Source organism: Peromyscus californicus, unplaced genomic scaffold (assembly GCF_007827085.1).
Source record: "Peromyscus californicus insignis strain IS unplaced genomic scaffold, ASM782708v3 Scaffold_20__1_contigs__length_68692818, whole genome shotgun sequence".
NCBI lineage: Eukaryota > Metazoa > Chordata > Mammalia > Rodentia > Cricetidae > Peromyscus > Peromyscus californicus.
The window spans coordinates 23,832,979-23,859,752 of record NW_026294503.1 but is presented as its reverse complement, the minus strand read 5'-3'; the positions used below and the strand labels follow the sequence as shown (position 1 = coordinate 23,859,752).

The 26,774-nt window shown below is 49.1% G+C and overlaps 1 protein-coding gene across 3 annotated transcripts in view; it reads right to left on the bottom strand.

Annotated features, from left to right (window-relative positions):
• The window catches only part of Zhx2 (zinc fingers and homeoboxes 2), a 157,491-nt gene that overhangs the window by 19,259 nt on the left and 111,458 nt on the right, over nt 1–26,774 (bottom strand). The window lies entirely within an intron of this gene.

The window sequence follows — 26,774 nt, the reverse complement described above, 5'->3', positions numbered from 1 at the left end:
TGCCTCAGCCTCCTGAGTGCTGGGATTACAGGCATGTGCCATCATAGTTGGCTCAGTTTGGGCTGGAATGAACTGCCTTTGGACACAGGCCTAGAGATGGTTCTCTTGACTCACATGACTGCATTTTTGCCTCAGATGGCCTTTCCTCTGGCAATGCCTGAGAAAGTGTGACTCCCAACTCAGCTTACATGAAGTACCACCACTAAAAGGCTTTGACAGCTAGATAGGAAAACTGTTTCAATATGCTTCTGTGATTTAGAGCAAAGATTTATTTTATTTATATGTATGTGTTTGGGTGTGGATGTATGTATGGGTACCTGCAGAGGTCAGAAGAGGGTGTTGGATCTCCTGAAGCTGGAGTTATAAGTGATTGGAGTTATAATGTGGTTGCTGGAATCCAAACCCTGGTCTTGTAGAATAGCAGTGGGTGCTCTTAACTGGTGAGCCTTCTCTTCAGCCCTTATGCTTAAACAACAACAACAACAACAAAACTCCCTTTCCTCCCTCTGCTGCCGCCCACCCCGTGTGTGTGTGTGTGTGTGTGTGTGTGTGTGTGTGTGTGTGTGTGTGTGTGTGTAGGTGTGCAATTACCACTGCATTTGTATTGCTATCAGAGGACAATCTCAGATGTCAGTTCCCGACTTCTGCTTTGCTTGAGACAGGGTTTCTTGTTGACTGATACGTATGACAGGCAGCTGGCTGAGAGTTTCTGGCGATTCTCCTGTCTCTGTTTTCCATCTCTCCACAGGAGTGATGAGATGGCAGACATGTACTACCATAAGTGGATTTGTGTGGGTTCTGGGGAATCTGAACCCAGCGAGTGGCCTTACCCACTGAACCATCTCCCTGACCTACTTCTGTGGGTTTGATTGCTACTAAAGCTAAACTGTTTCCAAACGCTTCCTGGCCATTTATAGTCTCTCTTTTGTGAATTTCCTGTTTATGTCACTTTCATATTGTGGTGCTCAGTGGTTTTGTTACTAATTTGTAAAAATGCTTTATTACACCTGCTGCAATTTTTAAAAGTCTACCTTTTAGCTATTTGGAGAGTATTTTTATATGTTTAGCATGTAGAAACCTTACATTTTATTTTTATTTATTTATTTTTTTTTTTGGTTTTTCGAGACAGGGTTTCTCTGTGTAGCTTTGCGCCTTTCCTGGAACTCACTTGGTAGCCCAGGCTGGCCTCGAACTCACAGAGATCCGCCTGGCTCTGCCTCCCGAGTGCTGGGATTAAAGGCGTGCGCCACCACCGCCCGGCCGAAACCTTACATTTTAAATAACCAATGTATAAATTTTTCCTCTGTGGCTTTTTTCATATTTGGAAATTCTGGGTTTTTTTTGGTGAGGTATATTAATCCATGTTTTCTCTTTTTGCATGTAGAGCATTTACTTAAATCATATTGAGTCATAATATTGGATTTATGGTGTCTTTAGAGTCTATTGGCTTAATTTTGTTTGCTTTTGCTTTTTAGGACAGGGCCTTGTTATTAGTCACAGCTGGCCTGGTACGTGCTATGGTGCCCGGGCCTGCCTCAAACTTCTAGCAGTCTCTCTTCCCTGGGTTCCTAAGTGATGGCATTACAGGCTTTGCCCCACCATGTCCTGCCAACTTAATGATTTTGTTTTACATTTAAGTCACCTAGTATTGAATTTATCCTGAGTTAAGTATAGTACTCTCGAGTTAAGTACAGCCATTTTTTCCCTGAGTATTTCCCATTACCTCAGCAGCGTGTGTTATATAACCTATTCTCACCAGGGCGTAAGAAACCACCCTCACCACACACTACATTTTACATTTACTATGGCTTGCTCCCAGTTGCCTAGTCTGCACATCTTGTCTAGCTACTGGGGCTTACTGTTAATTTCTTTTTAGATATTTGGAGTACATGTTAATATCCAGCTGAGTGAGTGGTTCCTCCATGTTCCTCTTTTTTCCCCCCTAGAACGCTTCCTTGGTTATTTTGATTATTTCGTAAATCATAATCAATTGTAAAATACAGCCCTATTAGAGTTTTGATTGGAACCACATTAAACAAATATTAATTTGGGCCACAGGCACAATTTGCTTATTAGGACGCAGGGCATGTCACCAGAACTCTAGGGAACTCCTGGGCTGGGTCACTGTTGACATCCCAATGCCTTTTACTTTGTGGCTACTTTCAGTGTGATTTTATATTTAGAACAGAGAAGAGGGTGTTTAGGGACAAGGATATCTGACATCTAGGAGAAGTGAAGAGATGAGATGACACATTGGCCTTTGAGCCCCACTTAGGACAGGGCTCAAGGGCAGAAGGGAAGAACGCAAGTAAAGGGCAACTCTGAGATGCTGAGGCTCGGGGCCCACACTGAGCAGGACTCAGGAGTGGGCCGGTGCCCCAGGACTCAGGAGAGGGCCGGCACCCCAGGACTCAGGAGAGGGCCGGCGCCCCAGGACTCAGGAGAGGGCCAGCGCCCCAGGACTCAGGAGAAAGCCGGTGCCCCAGGACTCAGGAGAGGGCCGGTGCCCCAGGACTCAGGAGACAGTCAGTGCCCCCTGGTGATCCCCAAAGGCCAATCCCTCTGACACTGGGACACTGGTGTTTTCAGGCTGGAGCACTCTATCAACAGTGGGTACAGGTCCCTCAGGAGCGGCAGCAAGGAGAGGCCATGGGAAAAGCAGAACAGAGGGCGACCACGTCCCTCTGCTGACCATCCTTGCAACAGACACCAAGAAGCTGATTTTGCTGAAAAAACACTGACTCCTCCCTCAGGCATGAGAGGTAATTGGAGCAGGAGGAACTCGGGACACCTCTGCCTTCGTTCTGTGTCCATCTGTCTTCCTTTGACTCAGACTCCCATTTGACTCGGCCAGGCACGACTGTCATTAAGACATGCCTGCCTGTCTGAGCTGTCACAGCTTTCTTTTCGATGAAGGCACCAAGAGTCACTGTCCTAGAGCTGCAGGCACCTTGGATTCCAGCAATGGCAAATCCTCTAGGATGGACCATCCTAAGGTGAGAGCCATGATGTATGATGGAGAGACTGCATGCTGGATAGATTATTCTGAAGGAATTCAGACCATAACAGTAATTAAGAGATGCATTTGTTATTACATCACCTTTCAGACAATGATGGGCGGGACCACACTTTGACCAAGGCTACTTAATTACACACCTTTTGCCCCAGTTCTCCCTCTCTTTAAACCTAAAACTCCTATCAGTTCCTAGAAGATGAACTTGTGGTCACTAGACTCCTTTAATTTTGCTCTTCCCAACACACTAATTAAAACTTCTCTCTGCCTTTTGCCATCACTCATCTCTCTAATTGGCATATCGGGATGGGTGGCCAAGGCCAGCTTCTTGGGGCTGCTGGAGCTGATGCTTAAGTAAGGTCCAGTTGTATACCGACACTGGCTTTTTCCAGCCTCCGCCTCCCTTGGAGTTCCAGTCTCTCAAACATGGGCTGTACACATGAGCATTCAAGTCCATCAAGGGTTCTATTATTGCTCACCGGGGCCTAGAATCTATTGGCCTTCTCCGCACAGCCGATTCACCAGCAATCCTGTTGACTCCAGGGTTCAAAGGCACCTTTTTAGCTCTCAGCTAAGCTGCCATGATCTCTAGCCTGGATTCCTGCCACAGCCACCCGCACAAATCTTCTGCTGGAGCAACAGAGGGATGGATGTATGGGTCAGGATCCGAGTTGGTCCTGGGTGGTTTTTTGCGGCTTCTCTGGTTTCGCCTCACAGTGAGCTCCACTCTTCTGGAACAGCCTGCAAGCTTGGGCATGTTGTGACCCATGCCCTCTCGGCTTTGCTGACACACTCCAGCTGTTCCACCAGGAGTGTCACTTTCATCCCGGAGCCTCTGTCAGAACATTCCACACCCAAAGAGGGATTTCCTGACGCTCGCTTCTTTGCAAGTGAACCTTCTCCTCATTACTGTGTCTCCACTCTGCTTTGCTTTCTTCAAAGCCCTTTCCAACAACTGACATGGTATTGGTCTATTGTGTGGTTAAGGGCATAGCTACCCGTTTGCTTATGGATTGCAACATCACTCTGGATCTGTGTTGTTCGATATGGTAGCCACCAGCCACATGTGGCTCTTTGGACTTAAGTGAGGGGGCTCAGGAACCACATGTGGAGTGGTTGCCATGTTTACCACCACAGGGCATTTTCCATTACCGGGGGACAGTCTCGTGGGCCGTGCCACAACCAACTGTCCTGGAAGGAGTGAAATCAGTCTTAAGAGACAGATGGTATCCATCTGTGGCAGGAGACTCGGGAGGAGAGAGAGGCATCAGGACTGACATGAAAGAAAGCAGCTGGCAGAAGACTACAAACCTCTCCCCATGGGGGGGGGAGGGGCTACATATAAAGGATAGAGCAGGTACAAGAAAAGCACAGGACACAGAATGTGGGGGACGGCACAGCCGCAAAGCCTCACCCATCATGGGGCTGGAATCGAGGGCAACTTTGACCTTGTAACCTTCTCCAGCTCACTGGCCCTCCTTCTAGGCTCAGGGATGTTTTCTATTTCTCAATGACCTGTCCCTGTTTCTACAGTATCCGTGTGTCTCTCTTCTTAGTCTTCATTCTGACACATAAAATTCTACTCCAGTTCGTGCCTGTAACACCTCTCTGGCTAGAGACTATTGAGACAATGGACCCGAAGGAACTGGAATTTTCCTCTAGTACCACGTAAAGGAAGGGGAAGGCTGAGGCCTTGGTGTCAGTTAGAGGCAAGGCCTGTCTCCTAGAAAGAGCTTTCACATAGTGCTGACAACCTGAGGGATAGACCGAAGGCAGGAATCGAACTTGCCATGGTGGGTGGGCCCATACCCTGACCAGGACTGATTAGCTGTGCATAGCTCTTGCCCTCTATTTAAACCTGGACCTCACATTAGTGCTCTGAAGGCAGACTTGGGCAGAGTGGGATGTTGACACTGGACCTCTTGATTTGCTCTTCTTCCCGGTATAGCTGCATCCAATAAATCTCCTTTCTCTCCTTTTCACTCTTCTCTCTTGACTGGGCCTGTTGAGGACAGGTGGTCGAGCCTAGCTTGCTAGGGTTGGCAGGGTCAGGCTTTGACCATAATGACTCCGGTAACAGAATGGGAAGAATGGCAAAAACCTTTTGTGAGGACTGTAGTTCACACAGAATGGTGAGATATGGTAAAAGCTCTCAGGAATGTTCGACAGTGTGTGCATGGGTGTGCATGGGTGTGCATGTGTCTGTGTACATGCAGTGTGTGGGTGCTGGGCTGTGTAAGTGGAAGAACACTGGAAGGGGAAGCCTCCAACATCTCCATGGGCACTGTTGATGCAGCAGGATGTAGCTCAGTTCTTACCCACTGGCCAAGGAGCTTGGAGCATCTGAGTTATAATTTTCCAAGGAGAGGGAGCAAAAGGAGACTTCCTTTATGTAGAACAGAGACAACAGTCAGGAGTGGGTGCAGGGAGGGGTGTGGGGGGACAAAGGACTATTTCTATGGAAAGTACCAGAATGATTCTAATCTGCTAAGTGAGCCTGAGAGATAAGGACAATTGTAATGAAATCGGCACTAGGTTTCTCTCTATTCCAAAACTGTGGTTCAGAGCACACTCTAGCTTCCAAATCTCACTCAGCAAGCAAGCATGGAAGCCAGAGTAGATTAAAAGGAAGGATAAAGAATGAAACAGGAGAGGGCTCCTGATGGATGGAGTCCCTGGGGAATCCTCTCTCAGGTCTCACCGGGAGGCTTGGGAGAAACACTGCTTTGGGGAGCATTATTCTTGCACAGTAAAATCAGGGGGTCTGTAGAGCCAAGACTTTGGGGTATGTGTCTGAACATGTGAGCCATGGTCAACGTTGGGATTTTCACCATGTATCTGGTACTCACTGGCATGGAAGCTGAAGTGTTCTGAGTGGAGCCTGAGATGTTGTGGTCAAAGCTGGGCAAAAATAGAAATGAATGGGGAGGCGGGAGGGATGGCTCAGAGGTTAAGAGTGCTTACTGCTGTTCCAGAGGACCCAGGTTCAGTTTCTATCACCTTCATGGTGGCTCACAAACACCTCTAAACTCCAGTTCCAGGGGATACAACATCCTTTTCTGCCCCTGTGGGCTCTTGTCATGTATATGGTACACATTTACTCATATAGGCTCCCATGCTTACACAAAAATAAAAATGAATCTTAAAAAATAGAAATGAATAAATAAATGGGTAAAATACACATTGAGATACAGAGTCCCATCTAGAATAGGTGGCAAGTGAGCTGTGGGTTTTGATTTTCCTAAGGGCCTGAACTGGGCACAGACATACCCCCCAGCACACTAGCACACTGATGATACTTCAATTCAAAACAGCAGTGAGCTGGCCTTGCCTCTGTGTGTATGTGACATACAGAGAGAGACAGAGACAGAGAGAGAGAGAGACAGAGAGATGGAGATAGTGAGACAGACCCAGAAGAATTTAGGACCAGGGAGTGCGAGCATCTTGACTAAGAACCTATAGCCACTTCTCAGCAGAGCCGGGATTTGAACAGATGCTGTCCAGCCCTAGGGCACTTGGCACTGCACCAAGAGCCTCCCCTAGTGAGTAGGCCTTCAAAGATGGGAGGGTACACTTCCCAGGTGCAGGAAAGGAAAGTGTCAGCTGTCCCAATCTGATGACTGTAATCCTCCTAGGCTGATAAGCGCAAGGAAAAAAAGTAAAGGTCCATGGAGGGGGTGGGCATGACAAGGATAAGCCTCGAGGGTGGAAGGAGCCTTGGGGCTAGCCAGTGACACTAAGGAGCTCGGGGTTGATTCTGTAGGCAATGGAGGGGCACAGCCTTTCAGACAGGGTCCAAGAGGTAGAAGGTTCTCAGAGACAGCTTTGGGGCAGGGCTGGCAGGAAGAGAGGCCTGATCCATGAGGGTAAGACCTTTGAGACCCAGCAGGTGGTCAGTCATCTTAACAAAGCCAAAAGAGACAGTCAAGATCCAGGGTGCTGCGAGACACCTTCCTCCACAGCCTCTATGCTTCTTTGAATACGCTGAGTGTGCTTCATTTTTTTTTCCCTCTAGAACTTTCTCCCATTCAGTGTGGTTTTCCTATGCAGGCGTCACTAGATTCTCCCATATTCATTTCCCCAGCAAGGACAGTCGATGTTCATTACAGGACCATGTAGGCCAAAAACCAAGTTTCACTTCTCTAAAACTTTTTGTGGGCACTAAGGCTCAGAGAGATTAGTTCATGGTCAATGTTGAAGAGCATGAAACAGTAGAACACCGGGACACAAACTTTATCTACAAACTCTTGTGAGGATCTTTCCAAAGGCAGATTACGGTCAGTAAACCTGGACCAGACCTTATGAATCTGTATTTTACTAAGGGTTTGCTGTAGATAATGCTGCTGCTAAGTCAAGTCTCATCTCCAGTAGCAAGGCTGTCTACGACTCCCTGGGCTGGTACACTCCCACGGTTATCCCCACTCTCTTGTCTCGAGTCAAGGTGGTGGCATTTCCCGACTTTTCTCTTATTTGTGGCCTGAAGTTTGTAAGGAAGGAAAAGTGATCTCTAAGCCCCAGATCAGCCCTGGAGACTGCTCTCTGGGGCTGACATGAAGCCTGGATGTCAGCTTGAGAGTCACGTCTAGGTTCTTGACTCCAGAGGAAGACACTCGAGGGAGTGAGAAATCCCTGCTGGAGGCTCCTCTCTGCAGGTCTCCAGTATGGGAGACTCAAGCAGTGGCCAGAGGCTCTGAAAAAGCCCAGCCTGGGGCATCGGTGCTCAGAGGCCAGGGAGAACTCGAGGAAATCGTACCTGGGGCCTTCACGGCAGCCACCTCTCATTTCAGGCTTCGCACTGAGGCTGTCAAAGGAAATAACAGGGCTATCTGGGAGCCCTGACTGGAGCATCTCCTCAAGACATCCAAGTCTGGAAGAATGCTTTTAGCTTTGCTGGGTTTTCAGACAGAGCTGTTAGTGGATTGGGCTACAGTTCGTCAAGGGGAGATCATTCCAGAAGGAGCGGACGTTTCTCCTCTGTGTTCTAAAGTTGCAACATGACTACCTATCCCAAGGCTTTCGGACTGGGTGGGGTCTTGGGTGACAGAGTGCTAGCATGGGGAGGGGAGGGATTGGATGCAGACATCAGTGCTCCTGGATCTGTCTCTAAGCTCCAGCTACCACCTCATCCATCTGTTTCTGTCTTTATTACCATTTCTCTCATCTGCATGGTAGGCATTGATTTTAGGAGGCCAACAGTGACCCCGAGTTCACGTCTAATTTTTCTGACTTTTTTTTCCAGTCTGCCTTAAGTCTAAAGTTGAAATGTACAGGTAGGTCAGCAAAATGGCTGTTGTGCCATCACACAGCACTTGGGGTTTTTTGAAACACCATCAGTTCTTGAGACCTAGCCCAAACTTATCAACCCCAAACATTTGGGAGCATGGCTTCGGAAGCTGCGTTCCTAAACACAGGTCATGTTGAAAGCCTTGGCAAGAGGACATTACTTGGCATCTGCTGTTTGAATAGATGCCAACTCTGTCCTGTGAAAAAGTGATGTTCTTTGATGCAGCTGAGCCTTAGAAGAAGCAGGCCAAGCTCCCCGAGATGACACTAGGTTGGAATACGGTACTACTGAGGGGAGTGATGGGCAGTTGGGAGGAGGGCACAGAAACAGGGAAAGAACGCCATAGTGATCTCACAGGTGAACAGGCGGCAGAATGCTGGGCGTTGGATGACAGGACGAAACATCATGGTTGAGCTCAGCTCCTAAAGCTTGTCTTAAAGCAATAACCTGGGACTGTGGAGATGGCTTGGCCGGCAATGTGCTTCCTGTGAAGCACGAGGACCTGAGAGGGGATCCCCAGCACCCACATTTTAGAGCATGCCTGTAATCCCAGCTCTGGGGAGGCAGACACAGAAAGATCTCTGGGGCTCACTGACCAGCCAAACTAGTCAACTGCTGAGTTCCAGATTCTCAAAAATTAAGGTGGAGATAGGTCAAGAAAGATACCCAGCATTGACCCTTGACCTCTACATGTACACACACACACACACACACACACACACACACATACACACACACATACCACACACACCACACACACACACACACACACACACACACACACACACACACACACACCCCCACACACACATACACACACACATACCACACACACCACACACATACACACACACATACACACACACACACACACACACACACACACACACACACACACGTCCCTGGAAAAGAGCTCACAGCTCATTCCTTCCTCTCAGTCCCTTGTTCACTGTTGCATGTACAATGTCAGTGTCTGCTTCAGACATCAGGAATGGGACCCCAGGTTCCTGCCCTAAGGAGGTCTAATGCATGGAAGAGGGAGAGCCATGCTTGAGATGCGCTGAAGTTGTCAGGGATACTGAAGAAACAAATGCAATCTGTTATGTCTGCTGAATGGAATAACAGAGGCAAGGTCAACCCGAATCCCTGGGGAGAGGTCAAGGTGGCCTTTGATGCCGCCGTCAAAGGAAATCGTCTTGTGTGTCTGCTACTCTTCTACATGGAACCCCTTTACTCTCCCATTTTCTCTGAGCAATAATCTTATTAAAAAACACACACACACACAAAGATGAAGGCCTATTTTGAAACAGTCAATTCCTGATCATCGCCCCCCCACCCCCGTCCCAAGGCAAAGCTACTGTGTAGGAAGAATCCTAGCAGTTCCCATTGTGTCCAAGACCCCTCCAACTCCAGGGCTGAGGGAGGAGTGAGGTGTTTCTAAAGCAGAGGAAAAAAAAATCTCTCTGAGACTGAAAGAAGAGGGAATCAATTCTAGTTTTATGTGTCACATCCATAAATAAATAAGGCACTCTCAAATGTTTAAGATGGGCCTGCTCTGATTTACAGCCCATCAAATTCTGCTATCAAAACATTTAGAGAGGCCGAGACGCTCCTGGGATTTGTTATATTGACAATCCCTGTGTAACCTTTTCATTTCCCTCCTTGTGGGGGATCTGCGCACACTCCATCTTCCCGGAGCCCGACGAGCCTTGTGCATTCTCTGCTCCCCAGGCACGTGTCAGGGTGAGACAGGGCTTTTCGGCAGCTGTTGGATTCTGTCTGTCAGATCTCTCTCTCCCTCCCACCCCAGCCCCCTCCAGCTGATCCTCTGCATTCCTAAACCCACAGCTTTCTCCTGAACACTTTCATCCCCCCCTTCATCTCAAAGACTCAGGATCAAGGCTGAGAGTTTACACTTATTCTTGGATTGAATGTCCTCCACAAAGCCATTCACTCAATAGTAACTCGCGTGCACGCACACGCGTACACTCTCTCTCTCTCTCTCTCTCTCTCTCTCTCTCTCTCTCTCTCTCTCTCTTTCTCTCTCTCTCTCTCTCTCTCTCTCTCTCTCTCTCTCACACACACACACACACACACACACAATTACGCAGATTCAAACTGCATTCACAAGCTGTGTTTTCAGATTTCTTTGCCAAGGACCCACAGGGGTAGGAGGCTGAAAAATGGTCCCCAAAGATATATAGGTTCTTAGCTCTGGAACCTGGGAATCTTGCCGTGTATGGAAAAAGGGACTTGGACAATGTGACTAGGGTTCTTGATATGGACCGGCTATTCTGGACCACCTAGGTGGGTCTCGCATGTGGTCACAAGTGTCCTTCTGAGAAGGACAGAGGGAGGTGCAATAATAATGACCGAGGAGGGCGTAGGAAGGGAGTAGAGGAAGGAGAAGTGGCCATGGGAGCTAATTATGTTCCCATGGTTTGAAACTGCTAACCTAAGGAATACAAGATGGTCACTAGTAGCCGGAAGAGGCAGGAAGAGTTCCCTCCTGGCCCTCAGAAGCCTCACCTTGGTGTGAGTCTAGGGAACCTACCTTCAGCACCTGACTCCCGGAAGGGTTTGAACTACTTCATTTACGGGGATTTTTTTGGTGGCCACAGATGTGAATCCAAGGGTATGCTGAGCTTGGCCAACACCTGTGATGTTCTTGCAGCCTTGCCCACCTTCCCCAGCCTCTAGGAAGAGCAGAGCAGAGGCCAGGCTCCCATCAGCCATGCTGACACAGCCATTGCTTCATAGGATTGAGCAAAGAGCTGGCATTCCCAACCCTGCTTGACCAGAGCCACAGAGCCAAGGACTCTCACTTTCAGCCTCTGCGCACTGCCCTAGTAGGGACAGTGGATGCCTCTGCTTCATATTTTAGGAAGACGGTCTTCACAGAGATGCGCCCTAGCTTGTCCTGTTTCCTCAGTCTCCAAGCCAGCCTCATGACTCATTTCCATCTCTTTCCCCATGCCTGCTGCCTTCCAGGACGCCGTCATCTCAGCCATCTTGGGCTCTGACTTACACCCCATCCTCTCCCATTCATTGATTCCCAGGAAGATCTTTGGGGATTGGAAATCACATCTGAGACATACCCCTTTGCTCAGAACACTCTACATCCACCAGCAGAATCTTGGGTTCAGGATTAGATTTTCGTCTTTGAGGTTCTGCAGGAGATGTGTATGGCAGCTGGGATAGGAACCCCTGGAGACTTCCCATGGTTTAACAGGAAATCAGTGTCTGGGGTGTACAGCAGGAGCCCCTGTGTTAGATGTCTGCTCTGTGAGGTGGAGGATCTTGCCTGGAGGCCTTAGAACCAGATCTGCTTCTATGCTGACCCGACAAATGATTCTTTTTTGTCTCAGGACTTTGGAGAGGAACAAATGAGATACTGGGCGCAATGGTGCTGCCCGCCTCCCCCTGCCCACTCCTTCCCTCCCTCCTTCTCTTTAGTCCTTCCTCAACTCCCATTTCTACATTTAAACACCTTTACTTTCACACGTGTGTGGAGGTCAGAGGTCTCACTTTAAGAAATTTTTTTTTTTTTTTAATGAGGCACGGTTGACTTGACTCAGAGGCCATTTTAAATGAGGAGACTAGAGCCTCTCAAAAAGAAGGCAGAAATAGTTGTTTACAAATGTCGACCTGACAGTCCCCCTAGACACGGAGAAGGAGCCAACACAGGGAGAAGAAGGACTTGCCTTTCATCCAGGCCTGAAGGATGTCACCTGAGAAAGGATGTGCCCAGGCTGCACCGTACCCGAGCACCTGCATCTGACTAGGCATGTGCTAAGGAATCAGGGCTGAGAACAGCAAAGGGATGTCACAGCCCACACAACGTTACACAGGCCAAGAGGCTTTTGGCAGGTGGCCTCTGGTATCTCGGGGAAAGATTGAGTTGGGCCGACCCAACCAAAAGCAGCTATCGGGATGGCAAGCAGGGGGCTACCTATGATTGCACCTTGCTTTGGGCTGGGCGGGTGAGGGCGTTAGCGGACTTTGCTGAATGGATGTCTTGGTGAGTGGACCAGGCCTGGAGGTGCAGCGAGGCCTGGAGGGAGTGAGGGTATATGCATGCTTCTCCATTTGAATGCTCCCACATCCTCTCTATTCCCAAACCGAGGAGAGGTTCCAGGGCTTGGATTCAGCAGAAAGGAGGAAGAAAAAGGCCCTTTTCATGATCACCTGTACCAGAACTCTTCCCCTGCCTGACCATAGGGTGGAAGCATTCTAGAAAGGTACGCTTCGCATTTAAACTTGGAGAAGAACCCCCAGGCAGTCCACTCTTGCGTAATTCTCTTTTTGTATCTCTGAGCAGGTCTGAGAGTCGCTGCTCTCCTGTGGACAATCTCCTGTTCCTTTGGGCCCGTGGGCCCCCATTCCTCTGCACTACCAACAATAATGAATGCTGACAGAAGAGGCGTCCCCCAGGCCTCTGCTGTGAATGCCGGTCACAGAACATATTCACACATATCCGTTTGCACACGGCCCAGGACCCTGCTGCACACAGTAGGAAATGCTAGAACCTCTGTTTTTCTCACAAGGCCCCGAAGGGAGGCTGAAGTGGATTTCTATCAGGATTCATCTCAGAGCCTCCTCACACCCGCTTGGGTAAGCAGTGAACAGGAAGGCTGTTTCCATCCTCCTGCACAGGAGATATAGTGCTGAGCCCACCTGCTGAACTGGAGCAGAGACCGAAGCCAGGCCATGCTTGATGGAACAGACCAGGCAAAATGACCAAGGGCATGGGCTGAGGATGGCACACAGACGGAGAGAGAGCTTCTGTCCCTGTGTCAGTCACAGGAGAGAAGTTAGAAGAGCATTGTGACAGCCAGTTTGTTGGAGGAAAAGAGAAGTCTAGGGACAAAAGGATATCCGAGTTTTCTCATCTGCTTCATGAGGGGAACAAGAAATGAACCTCACAAGATTGCTTTGGGAGTCAATGTGGCTAATGGAGACAAAGCATGCGCCATAGCCTGGCGTGAGACAATAAAGAAGTGTCCTATCTTTAGGACAAGCCCTGTATTTGCTCTAAGTAAAATGGTCACCTGACTTCCTTTTCTTGGGGACCCCAAGCTCTATCACTTAGGATGAAAACACAGAGTCACTTGGAACATTCCCTCCTGTGCTCTGTTATTTGTTCATAACCTTCTAGATGTCTCCACGTGAGGTCAAGCCATCCTCACATCTTGCTGGATTACAGGGATTGAATGACATTGCTTCCTTTCATGGTGGATTAGTCTGGCTTTTATTACCATGACAAAATACCCAAGACACAGTGCTTTTTAAAGAAAAGAGATTTTGGGTCACAGTTCTGGGGATCAAAGGTCAAGGGGCCACATTTGGTGTCAGCATTTTCCTTCTCCCACCTTTCCCTCCCTCTCCCTTTCTCTCACCTTTTCTTCCTTCCTCCTCCCCTCCCTTCCTCCTTGCCTCCCTTCTGTTCTCTCTGTGTGGTTTGAGAGAGGGTCTCATATAGCTCAAGCTGGCTTTGAGCTATATGAGCTCACTATGTAGCTAACATTGGCCTTGAACCCCTGACCTTCCTGCCTCCACCTCCCAAGTGCTAGAATTACAAGTATGCACCACCATGCCCAGCTGCAGTGATGACCTTCTTGCTGGCTGAAGCGATGCAGAGTGCCACCTGGAAAGAGACACAGAGTGCATGTATGGTGTGTGGTTTTTTGGGTCTCTCACCCTCTTATAAACCCGCCAGGATCTAATCCTAAGGATCCTGCCCTAATGTCCTTTCCAATCTGAGCACTGTCCATAGCCCACCTCTAAAGGCCACAGTCAGATTAAGTTTCTACTCCCCCAAATAACCCACAAGGGGGATGTAATTCCAACGTATGACCTTGCATCTAAATCATATAACATGCTTTTCTATTCTGGCTGTCTTGTGCCTGTCACCATGCACCTCTTCTCCAAGTCTCCATGCCCCGCCCCCCTTTTTGGGTAATGACTGCTGGTGGCTCCTTTCTCTGAATCCCATTCCTACCCTTCTCTGGGACCCTCGAACTCCCAAGGCACAGTTCCAGGGCTCTTACCAAACCCCACACTGTCTTTCTTTGTTGCCTCTCTGCACCTTCCTCCTCATGGTCGGACACTTTTGATGACTTGCAGCCAGTCTAGAGACGGCAGACAAGGCAGGGAACAAAGCAGAGCTGTTTCCTCTGAGAAGTCCAGGTTCTCAAAGGCAAGGCCATCTGACGTGCAGCCACCATCTCTGAGGAGCCCCCTTCGCACGTATGGGAACTGCCGCCGAATGCCAGCTTTCTCCTGGGAGATGGGGGGAGGGGGAAGGAGGGGGCAGCAGCCAGATTTAGAGCTAGCTAGGCTCTTGGAGCAGTGAAGGAAAAAGAACATTATGGAGGTGCCGACCGCCCAAGGAAAGGGGTTAAAGGAGAGCTGAGAGAGTCAGGGCCTTTGCTGGGTTTCCTTCTGAGCATGATGGAAGCCATTGGATACGAGGGGCAGAAGTGTGTGTGTGTGTGTGTGTGTGTGTGTGTGTGTGTGTGTGTGTGTGTGTGTAGGAACTTGAGTCTATGCATTCTTTACAGTACGAGGCCAATCTGGCTATGGCATCGGTTATCTTATCAATGGCCAGAGTTTAGTGAGAGGGTCTCATTGGCTTGGTAGAAGTTCCCTTCCTCCCACACCACTCCACTGTGTTCCTCCCGAAACTGAGTGCCAGGCCCAAGGGGGTCCACCTTTCTTGAGAACGGAGAGCTGACCTTCAGTCAAGGGTGTAGTGGGTAGCCATTCCAGCTTTGATCTGGAAGTTCCAACCCCCATTGAGGCTTCGGTAATGGTCACGCCTACAAGGCGGGGCCGAGAGAGGACCCTGAAGACCTGAGATCCGGATGCGCCAGCTCTCTTGGTTCCTGGACCCTGGACGCTGGAGGTAGACCGAGCAGAGTTCTCCAGAAAACACCGCCGGACTGCGCTTCACCTTTCCCAGACCCTGTTACCTATCCCTTCATTTGTGAGTTACCCCACAAAATAAACTTCCCTTTTAACTACGTAGAGTTGCCTTAATAATTTCACCAATACAAGAGTGTACAGGTAGCTGTACCCCCTTGCTTGAATCCTCTAACAAGCTCTCAGAGTTAATTTCTGAACCAGCTGGGACTTGCCCCCCTCCCACCTTTCAAGACTTACTCCAGCGGCTGCCTCTGTCTGGAGCGGTCTCCCCTCTGAGTCTTCCTACCAAAGGCTGATCTACCCTGTACCACCTCACTCAAACCTTTCTCCCATGACAATCTGCCTACATTCACTCTGCCTGACTCTTTATATCCTCCCTTACTCTGGAAGAATTCGACTTTAAGTTTTCAGAGGCCTATCAGAGTCACCTGTAACGGTGTTTCTTTCCCAGTGGGCACAGTCGATGCTTTTTTACCCCCATACTTTCCCCAACCCTGAGCGAGCGCAGTGGCTTGCTCAGCAGGAGCCAGGGCAACACTTGATGAGCATTAACCACACATCACCAGTGCAGCCTCTCCCTAGTGTGTGTCTCCTGGGTGTCTAACACAGTTTACAGAGGACAGGGCCCGGTAAGAATTGGTTTGGCAATGCTCAGACATCAAAAGGGATAAAAGCCGAGTGCTTCATTCCTCAACCATCTACCAAGCTCCATCCAACTCTGTCCAACTTACCCTAAAGTCACCTTCGAATGAATGCCTAGAACGCCCGCCAGTGCTGAGAAGCCAGACAGACACAGCAACTGCCTTTACATGGCTAACTTGGAGGCTTTGACAGGGTCCCTTCTTCTTTCCCTAGGAGTTCTTGTGATGGCTGATGGCAGAGTCCATCACATGATCTCCTCTACATTGTTCTCAATAGCAGGAAGTTGTGGACTCCCTTTCAAAGGAGGGGGTGAGGCCTGCTGATCCTCCTGTATCGTCAGCAGCAGAACAAACACAGACTTAACTGAGACTACAACCCAGAGACCTGCCACTATATGGCTACTTCTGCCTGGGCCATAGGTCTGGATGAAAATGGACGCCATAGACTCATAGGGAGTGGCATTATTGGAGGTGTGGTCTTGATGGAGTAGGTTGACTTTGTTGGAGGAAGTGTGTCCCTGGGGTGGACTTTGAGGTTTCAGAAGCTCAAGGCAGGCCTACTGGTTCACGGTCTCTTCCTGCTGCCTGCTGATCTGGATATAAAACCTCTCCAGCATCATGTCTGTCTGTATGCCACCATGCTTCCCACCATGATGATAATGGACTAAACCTCTGAACTGTAAGCCAGCCCCAATGAAATGCTTTCCTTTATAAGAGTTGCGGTGACCATTGGTGTCTCTTTACAGCAATAGAAACCCTAAGACAGGTTATGTTGGAGCTTCTGCTCTGTCTGGTCACTGGCTGTTCATTGACAGGCTAACTGGTGGGTCCATTCACTCAAGAAATATGTAGTAACATCCAAGGTCAAATCTATTTCTGCACTGTTTTAGGCACTGGGGTACCCCCCTGAGGCTTGAGAGGACCTTTGCTTTCACCCAGGCTTGGGACATGACCCTAGAGAGAACTGTGATGGCAGAGGATCAGAATTTGTTCACCACGTTTTAGGGGTTGAACTGTGTCTTCTCAAAAAGAAAAGCAGACAGATGGCCAGAGTTAAAGTAAGTGGGTTCCCAAACAAAACTGAAAAGTCACGAGTCTGGAAAAGGGACGGGTATCGATGAGGGATGGGTTTGGTAGGGATGAGGGGGAAGAGGAGATAGGGTGTCAGGGACAGAGTAACCAAAATACATTACATGCGTGTACGAAATTGTCAAGAACAAAACTAACATTAAAATGGCTACATGACGAAGTCCTAACCCCCAGTTCCTTAGAATTTGGGTATATTTGAAAATAAGGTTTTCAAAATTGTTCAATGAAGTTCATTCAGGGTGTGCTCTAATCTTGTCCTTTTACAAAGGAGAATTTGGATGCGGAGAAAGACACACAGAGAGGATAAAGCAGTGTGGAGACACGAGAAGATGGCCAGCAACAAGCCAAGGCAGGCTGAGGCCACCGGAAGCTGGGATTTTGCCATGGGACTGTCAGAGAGGCTGCAGATCTGCAAACTTCTTGCCTTCAGAATTGGGAAGCCACACACTCCTTCTACACCACCTACTTTGTGGCACTTCGTCTTGGTGGCCCTAGGGAAATCATCTACCTCCTCCGAGCCTCCTTGGTGAGGAGAAACCTGACCACCCGGTGTCCACTAAGCTGCAAGGGAGCCCAAGCTACCTATGTGGAGCAATGGCCTTCTGGAGAGTAGATGAGCCATGGCACCTTGAAGTTTCTCACAGAAGAACCTCAAGACATAACAATACATTTCAATCTGCAGCATCCAACTTAAAATAGTATTATTTCTATAGTAACTATAATTATGTGTGTATGCGTATCTCTGTGTGGGCATGTGCACATGAACACAGATGCTTGTGGAGCCCTGAAGAAGGGACTGGATAACTTGGAACTAGAATTACAGGTGGTTGTGAGCAGCCTGATGTGAGCACTGGGAACAGGCCTCAGGTCCTCTGCCAGAGCAGTGTGTGTTCCTAACCACTGAGCCGTCTCTCCAGCTCCTCAACATTAAGTTTTGGTGTTAGGTTATCGAGCAGCAATAGTTAATGTGAGCAGAGGCAGAGCCAGGAGGCTGCCCGGAGCATCGAGGATGTGCTACATCTGGACTTGGAGACTGTCAAGGCCGGAGAGCTGCTGCATTAGCCACTGTTCCCATCACTGTGACAAGACTACCTTCATGGAGGAAGGGTTGATTTGGCCCTAAAGTTTAGAGGGTCGAGTCCATCATGGCATGGGAGGCATGGTGGCCAGGGCATCTTTTTGTGGCTGCAGAAGCTTGTCGTGCTGATTTCTCATAACCAGAAAACAGAGATGGGAACTGAAACAGGGCCTAAGACCCACTCCTCCTCCCCGAAGTGATCCACCAACAGCAGTCATGTCTCCTACCCCAAAGGTTCCAAACCTCTCAAAACAGTGCTTCAAACACCAGGGACCAACTGTTAAAACACATGGCTCACAGGAAGCATTTCACACGCAACCTCTCACAGATGCTGAGGAATGGCTGAGGCTGAGTCCACATCTGGTGGGGCTACCTGGCTGGCCTTATCTGTGGGGTGAAAGACAGAGTGACCGTCATAGTCACGAAGCACAGCTATGCTCTGTGCTGGCCACTGTGCTACACAGGTCACATGCCATCCCCAAACTCCACAGCCTTTGAAAGTAGGTGATGCCAACTGAAGCTTAGCAACAGCTACTAATTTTCACAGAGGACCAGAGCTGGCCAAGACTGACTGGTATTTGAACCCGGGCTCTAAGCTGTACTTTCTAAATCAACCCAGAGGTGTTGAAGTTGGGTAAACCAATGTGAGAAGTAGGAAAGGGCACAGGAGGAGACAGATCTGGTTATTGGGAGGTACCCCCAGGAGCTGGGGAAGGAGCTTTGTTGGTACAGTACTTGTCCAGCATGCGATAGTCACCGGGTTTGATCCCTAGCACTGCATAAACTGTGGGTGGAGGCATGTGGTTGAAAACCCATCACTCAGGAAGTGCAGGAGAGACAGACGTTCAAATTCACCTTTGGCTACACAGTGAGTTTGAGGGTAGCCTGGGCTCCGTGAGTCCTGTCTTAAAATAAAACAACAACAAAAAACGGAGATGGGGAGCAGGAACCTATTTCTCAAAATGGCCACTGCATGATCCATTTAGCAAACACACACCCTGAAAATCTAACCGTGTCTCAGAATTGTACGGGAGCAATGGGGACCAAAATGCTCCCTGGAGACGGTCCTGCGGGACAGAGACAAGCCCCGACACTGCTGACTTTGGACAGAGGTGTATGTAGTGGGGGATAGCTTTTCATTTTTCTTCCGCTTCAGTAAGACTTAAGAAGAAATCCTGCCTGTCCTATTTTTTTTTCTTCTTTTCCCTTCCCTTCACCTTCCACACCCCCCTCTTTTTTTTTTTTCACCAGCTCCCAAGTGATGTTGCCATTCTTTCCATAGCAACACACTAGGATACCGGCCCTGCTTTATTGGGAGAATTCTGAGACCAGGGAGGCGGGCGAAGACAGTGTTGGGTGGCCGCCGGGGAAGGTCTTCTCCAACTTCAATGCCCTCAATTAATGCAGAAGAGGCCTTGGACAATTTTAAGAGGAACAGCTGCTGTTACCCCAATTCCCCGCGTCTATTACGTTACGTACTGAGCGTATGCCTTTTATATCCATGGGAGAAAGCTCTCAAAGCCTAGCCTATCACGGAGTTGTTTTTTTCCTGAAGTTAGTTCTCCCTCCCTTCCTCCCACTGTCTTTGAACCCTCTTGAGAGGGCAGGGAGGCAGCTCAACTTGTCTCTCTCTCTCTCTCCTCTGCACCCTAGCTTCCTGGAGATGTACGTGACAAATAAATATTGTATGCATTTGCAGTGTATACTGTGATATTTTTGACACAGACGTGATGCCACGAAGACATTTGGCATATCCAGCCCCTCCCATGGTTACTGGTCCCCCCCCCCCTTTTTGTGGTGGAAGTACTTACAATCTGTGGATCTAGACACCAGAAGGTGGTGGTCGGGGGTAGGGGAAGAGGAGAAAGAAAAATGACCCCTGTGTCTGGTCCCGTGGTCAGCTCTCTCAGCTACCTCCTGTCATGCTCACGGGGGTCCGAAGGGGAGGAGGAGCAGCACCCCTCCACCTCCTTAACAAGAATCTGAACCTCGCCCATGAGTCCAGAAGGTGCCCCATGTCAGCCGGGGCTCCAACAACACGACGACGCTGGGACCGGTCGGTGTCACGCTGAGTTCGCTATTGTCCACTCGGCCTCCGTGTTGCTCATCTACCCTGGCTGGAGGCAGAAGAGCCAGGGCCTCCCACCAAAGGTGATGAGCAGTAATCAGATCAAACCTGCCCTTGTTCTTTCCAACATGACCTCCTGCCTCTCATTTCTATTCTCTGAGAGAGACACACGGCTGTGGGGAGCTGGAGGGCATGCAGCGTGGAGAGAGGCAGGCAGTCATTAAAAAGTAATACCTTTGAAGAATATGTAATGACATGGGGACATATGCACATAATGTCAAGCGAGAACTGAAGCGACAGCACACTGTGACCCCCACTTCCCGTGCCCGAGAGAAAGGCACATCGCAGAGACAAGAGTCGGTGGTTTCCGGAGGCCAAGGGTCAGGCCCGACTGCAAAGCGGAACAAGGGGATGTTGGGGATGGAAGGACAGGAGGTCAGTAGCACTGCGTCTTGATTCTGGCAGTGAGTCTTCAGTAACGTGATTTCTTTAAGTTCATAGGATTGTGCGTGAACAAGCATGCATTTTATTGTCTGCAACTCACATTTTAAGGACAAAAAGAAAAAAAAAACCCTGCAACTACATGTCCTAGGTATATACACACACGCACATACAAACACATAGGATTCCAACTTTTATAAAAGGAGTTATTGAAAGGCAACTGGCAAAATGGTTGGTATTTGTGGGTAATTGGTTCTAGAATCCCTGACAGATACCAAGGAGTGTCAATATCTCAGTCCCTTATATAAAACGGTATTTGCATAGAACCAACAATCCCTTCTTTTTACTTTACAATCATATCTACATTACTTATTAAAACCACATGCCCTATAAAGATTATGTAAAATGTTTCATAACGTATGTTTGGGAAGTGACGAGGAAAACAGATCGGCATATGGTCAGTACAAAGGGTGTTTGTGTTTGTATGTTCTTGATCTGTGGTTAGTTGAACCCACAGACGTTGGCCCCAAGGCTGTGGAGGGCTGTATGTATACGTGTGAGCCACACAACCTGACATTCATCACGTTGAAAGACAAACATGTAAAACCATGCCTGCAGTGACTTGAATACTCCTTGCAGGGCTGGGGGAGGCTGTCTCAGCAGGGACCCTGAGAATCAGAAGAACCTGGTGGTGAAGGGCCCTCCCTGCCAGGACCTCTGTGGTGGGGCCTGGGTGCCACAGTCCAGGAGGCTTTTGACTCTTTCGACAAACTCTGATCCTGTCAGCTGAGCACAGGAGTGCTGGGGAGGGAGGGAGGTCCTTCAAACATACAGGCCCAGGAGGAAATGATGGCTTTTTCTTCAGCGTGCTTTTCTCCTTCCCTGTTCATGCATTCCTTCAATCTCCAGTGTAACGCCCCGCTGTTCAGTTAGTTCCATTTTTCCACCTCTCCATGAAAACGGCCTTCAAAACAAATTCTCTCATATTGGCTACCTCAAGCACGGTGCTCGATTCTACTTTCGTTCCCGGGTCCACAGTGGTTGTCAACAAACAGTTGGAGAAGGGCAGCTAATAAAAACGGTCCCTCCTTGACGGAGACAACAAAGGTAGGTAGGACATAGTCTCTAATATAGTCTCAATTTCCTCATTTGTCACATGGGGACAATGATGGTCACATGACTTCAAAGAGTAAGTGAGCTTAATAAGAAACACAGAATAGGTCCTGGGTCAAGCAAGATCAGAGCTTAAATCTTGGCTATCAGTTTATTATTACAAGCTAGATGAGCTCAGGCAGGAGTAACCGAGTCCTGAGAGCCATGAAACAAGAAAAACAAACAAACAAACAAACAAACAAACAAAACTGTCATCACCACCACCAAAAAAAATTAAAGTCATTTCCAATGAGGGGATCTGGAAGGTCTCATAGTGGAGATAAAGCTTAAGTTGTGTGGATTCCTTGGCTTTAGTAGGCAGAACCTGTACTGTGATTGATTATTGATGTCTGCTCTGGGCAAGGAAAGGACAGAGTGGTGTGTGTGTGTGTGTGTGTGTGTGTGTGTGTGTGTGTGTGTGTGTGTGCGTGTGTGCGTGTGTGTGCCTTCTTGGTCTATGCTATGCTTGTTTCAGGATTCAGACACATCAGGACACCTTGGGAATTGTGGCAGGGTAGGCACAACTGTAATTTTGTGACATCGATGGCCCTGAGGGTTTGTCTGGGGGAAGTAACATATCCTAAGGGGAGACAATAATCTGATTTGAGAACACTGGATTTTTAGTCATCAGATGGAAACACAGTTCTGACAATAGCCTGTTGCCTGATCTTTATCAGATCACCCTTTGGCCCAGGTCCCAAGGTTCCACGTCTGCTTCTGTGAAGAGGAGAGAAAGTAAGTTAGGAAGCTGTCTCAACAGGAGTCTCATGGTAGAATGCAACATGGGGTAGAGATGGAATAAGACAGAAACCGTCTCCACACTATAGCAGAGTCTCCTGGGCTGAGGTAGGCCAAGTGTCATGGGCTGTGTCAGAGCATGGTGTAGATGGTGTGTGGCTTCTGGGGCAGGGACAGGAGTCCAAGTGCCCTTATTTTGGACAGATTAGGAGGTGGTTATTTGCTGCTCTGTAGAATAAAGTAGACCTGGAGAGTTCCCCAAGGACTTCCAGAAATAAGGGCTAGGAATGATCAGAGCCTGGAGGTTTCATCCAGTGAGTGGGGACAAGTTCCAGGTACAGTGACCCAACTTGGAGCCTGAGGCTGGACATTCCTAGAAGCATAGTCCCTAAATATACGTGCTCTTAGTGCAGACCCAGGGTCATTTCTGGCCAGTAGGTACAGAGGCAGAGGCTGCATAGAGGTGAGGGGTGAACCATATGAAGTGGTAGATCTTCAAAGGCTGCCTAGGCTGGAGGAGTGCTGGGGCTGAAGCAGAGAGTCATGAAAGCAGCCGCTGGACTGGGGTGCACAGACTGGGGGAGACGGGGCTAAGGGAACAGCGGTGGAGATGGCGCTGGGGTGTGTGTCCAAAAAGTGTCAGGAAGAGGCATGGGTGCCAAGAGCAGAGATTCTGTCTTGTCGCCGTCCCGTTCTGCTTCTGGTTGCTAGAACTGCATGCCAGCAGAGGGACGCTGCACGGGAAACTGCGAGAAGACAGGCCAGACAGGTGGAAGGAGTGAATTGGGACTTCAGAGAGGGCAGAGCTCCCGGTGTTTCATTGAGAGCAGCATAGGAGGGAAACCCCGTTTGTGCCTCTTTGAAGGCAAGCAAGCTTGCAAAGCAAGAGAATGAACAAACACAGCAAAGAACTAAGGCGGTGCGCATTCACGCACTCAGAAAGCAGGAGCCCAAGAGGTACGTTGTGTTCTCAGCCCCGGCCTTAAAAGAGCCCTTCTAGGGAAGGAAGAAAAAGAGAAAGAAAAGGCCCCAAAGCCGCTTTCCACCGGATTGAAGTGGAAGACACAAAGCAAAGGCATGATCAGAGCATTCCCAGGATGCAATGCAACTTCTTCCTGGTGCTAGGGAAAAGACCCCTCTTAACCCTGTCCTCCGCGCTTCTTCCCAGCTTGCTCTGCTCAAAAGCACATGGCTGGAAGATTCACAGGCCAGGTCGCCATGCCCAGCGGGGACTCTGCTATGAATGAGCATCCCCTCCTTGTTCTTGTCTTTGGAGCCTTGCTAGGAAGGAGGAAAACCGGGCCAAAGCCAAGATGAAAGGGCCTGTAATCTCATAAAAGAGTCAGGCGATGCTCTCAAAGGCTGGGAGCCGGTACCCGCCTTTACACTTCAAGGCAGGCAGTGTGAAAGTCACTGCGGCGAGAGGCCTGTCTGCCCTTCCCCAGGTGTCTGGACCTGGTCAGCAATGCTCTGGGCAGCAGTACCAGCATAACCCAGTGGTTGCAGGTGGACAGCAAGAAGAAGGCCAACCAAGAAATCCTCAGGACCTGGACCCTGCTCTAGGGAAGAGTCAGAGACTTCAGGCTCCACCTTCCCTTTTCCTGTCTGTCGTGGTAATATTTATTCTTTATCAGCATCTTTGGTCTTGGAGACGACTGTATGGTGTATAGACTAGCCAGTACGGCCACTCGCCTTTCCCACTGCCCTCACAAAGTGAGACTCCTCCAGAATTGAGAACACGGGTCCATTTCCAATTGGATGGGCATAAAAGCCTCTTCAGCTTTTATTTACCCACCTGAGACATTGTACAACGCTACAGGACCCCCCCCCCCGAGGGGGGTGTGTCTTGCCTGTCACCCTGCACTAGAAGAGAAAATTTGTCCTGTGGTGTGAACCCAAGAAATCAGGGAACAAACAATTGGATTGTTTTCTGAGTACAATGCCCAAATGATCAGAACAGGATTCTAACAGATTCCTTATGATCTATTTACTGCCCCCCCCCCCCCGCCCCTGTGCCCAAATAGTACAGGTAGAGACCCAGGGAGCTCTCCAAGGGCCAAGAGAGCAAGCTGTGCCTTTGGGTGGTGAAACACCAAGATGGTGAGCAAATCCAGGAGACAGAAGGAAGTGGGAAGCAGCAGTCATTCATTTGCATGGCATGGCCCAACCATGCCTGCAGGGTTGCAGGCTTTTGCTTTTCTGTCTTATTTCTGGAAAGGCATCCATACAGGGCGGCATGCCATCAAAAGGAACTAGAAGGCCCCAATACTGCTCCTGGCACCTACTTAGGAACCACACAAGGCAGGCCTGATCTGCTTTGGACCTGAGGTCTAATTAGATGATGTCTTAGTTGATTCTCTGTTGTTAAAACAAAATACCCAAGGCTGGGTACTTTATAAAGAAAGGGGGTTTATTCACCTCACAGGTTTAGAGTCAGAAGATCCAAGATCAGGTTGTCATACCTGTTGGGCCTCTGGCGAGGGTCTCTCTGGCTGCATTACCACATGTCTGAACAGGATGGGGAAAATGGCTGTGTGTAGAAGGGGTCTAGCTGGTGGGGTTGACTTAGCTTTATAAATGCTTTTGTGAGAACTAATGTGCCCTGCAAGGCCTGCGTTAATTCTTTATGAGGGTAGAGACCTATAACCTAGTTACTTTATACTAGAACTCCATTCCTTAAAGATTCTACTGCCTCAAATCACTGTATCGGGGTCTAAGCTAGGATCCTGGGCCTCTGTGAGACACACTTAAATCATAGCGGGTGGGGTGATCACTAAGCTATATAGGATTCTGAGATGCTTAAGGCCATTTAGAGCAATGGTTCTCAACCTCCCTAATGCTACAACGCTTTAATACAGTTCCTCATGTTGTGGTGATACCCCCCACCCCCAGCCATAAAGTTATTTCGTTGCAACTTCAAAACTGTAATTTTGCTACTGTTAGGAATAGTAGTGTAAATATCTGATATGCGGGATATCTGATAGTTGACCCCTGTGAAAAAGTCGTTTGACCCCCCAGATGGGGTCTCAGCCCACAGGTTGAGAACCATTGATTTAGAGGCAGGTGAACATAATCTTCAGAGCCTCTCAGAGCCAGTGGGAAGAGCAGAGAGTTCCTGGATGCCTCCGCATGGCTGTACAGAACCAGACTGGACCGATCCAGTCAAGATTCAGATTTGGAGAAAGCAAAGAAGGAAGGCAGGATAGTCCCGGTTGAGAAAACACTGAATTACTTACTGCAGCAGTAAGTTTTAGAGGGAGATGCACCATCCCAGAGCAGTTTCTCCAGGAATGACTTAATCATAGAGATGAAAAGACCTAGGATGGTAAAGCGATGGAGAAGGCCTCTTCTGGTGGAAACGTCAGCATGAGCTGTAAGATCTACGGCTGGGTAGAAACCCATTGTTTCAGGAAAGGAAGCAGTTGTAAGCTTTAATTAGCTGGAGTTTGGTTACGTGTGAATCTTGGAGGTGGTAATGTGGGGTAAAAGGCTGGAGAGGGACGGATCCAGTAGCCCAGGGCACCCGTGTTTTGCTCCTGCAAATGGCAGCAGCTTGCCTTGAGGCTGAAAGGAGGCCAGAGCTGCACAGGGCTGAAGGCGTGGCTGAGAAATAACTGGCAAGCCCCTGTGCTTTGTGAGCTGGGGACAAATGCCATCTGCTCCAGCTGTCGCTGGCTGCCGGGTTCTCTCCCCGCTTCCCCATTTGCTGCAGTGACCTCGGCTTGCGGGACTCAAGTGCTTTGAGTGCTCTTCTGTCCCCTCTGGCTGAGTGTATGCTGCCATCTCCACCCTGCCAGGCTGGCAGGGAATTCACTGCCAGGACGAGGCAACCAGGTGAAAACAGAGGCTCCCTGTGCTGCTGGCTGCCCACCTGCTTCCCACTACCCCCTTCTCTGGGCACCTCAGTGGTGCCAAGGACCTTACTTGGCATGTAGCAACAGGCAGGCTCTTCTCCCAAATTCAAGTAGAAGGGCGATAAGAACACAGACAAGAGGAGAGGCATCGGTCTGAGTTCTGTGACAGCAGGCAGGAGAAAGTATTATTCAGCTACTCGAGGATGGAGCATCCCATGGGGCTGGTTCCCAGAGCCAGCTGATGCATAGAACTGAGAGCTCACTGGACTGCTGGGCTCTGGGTAGGTATCTAGTTCTCTACCAACAACTGGTGGTGGCACCACACTTTCTTTGTCCCCAGAGAACCAGGAAAGGAGACATCTGTGTCAGAAAAAAGCCATGAGTGACCTGAAGTATAAGCCCTGTAGTCAAGTCTAAGACTGAAGATGGTCATACTTAAGCTCTTATGGCAGATGCTGCCCAGACTTTTATGTGCATCTCAGAAACCAC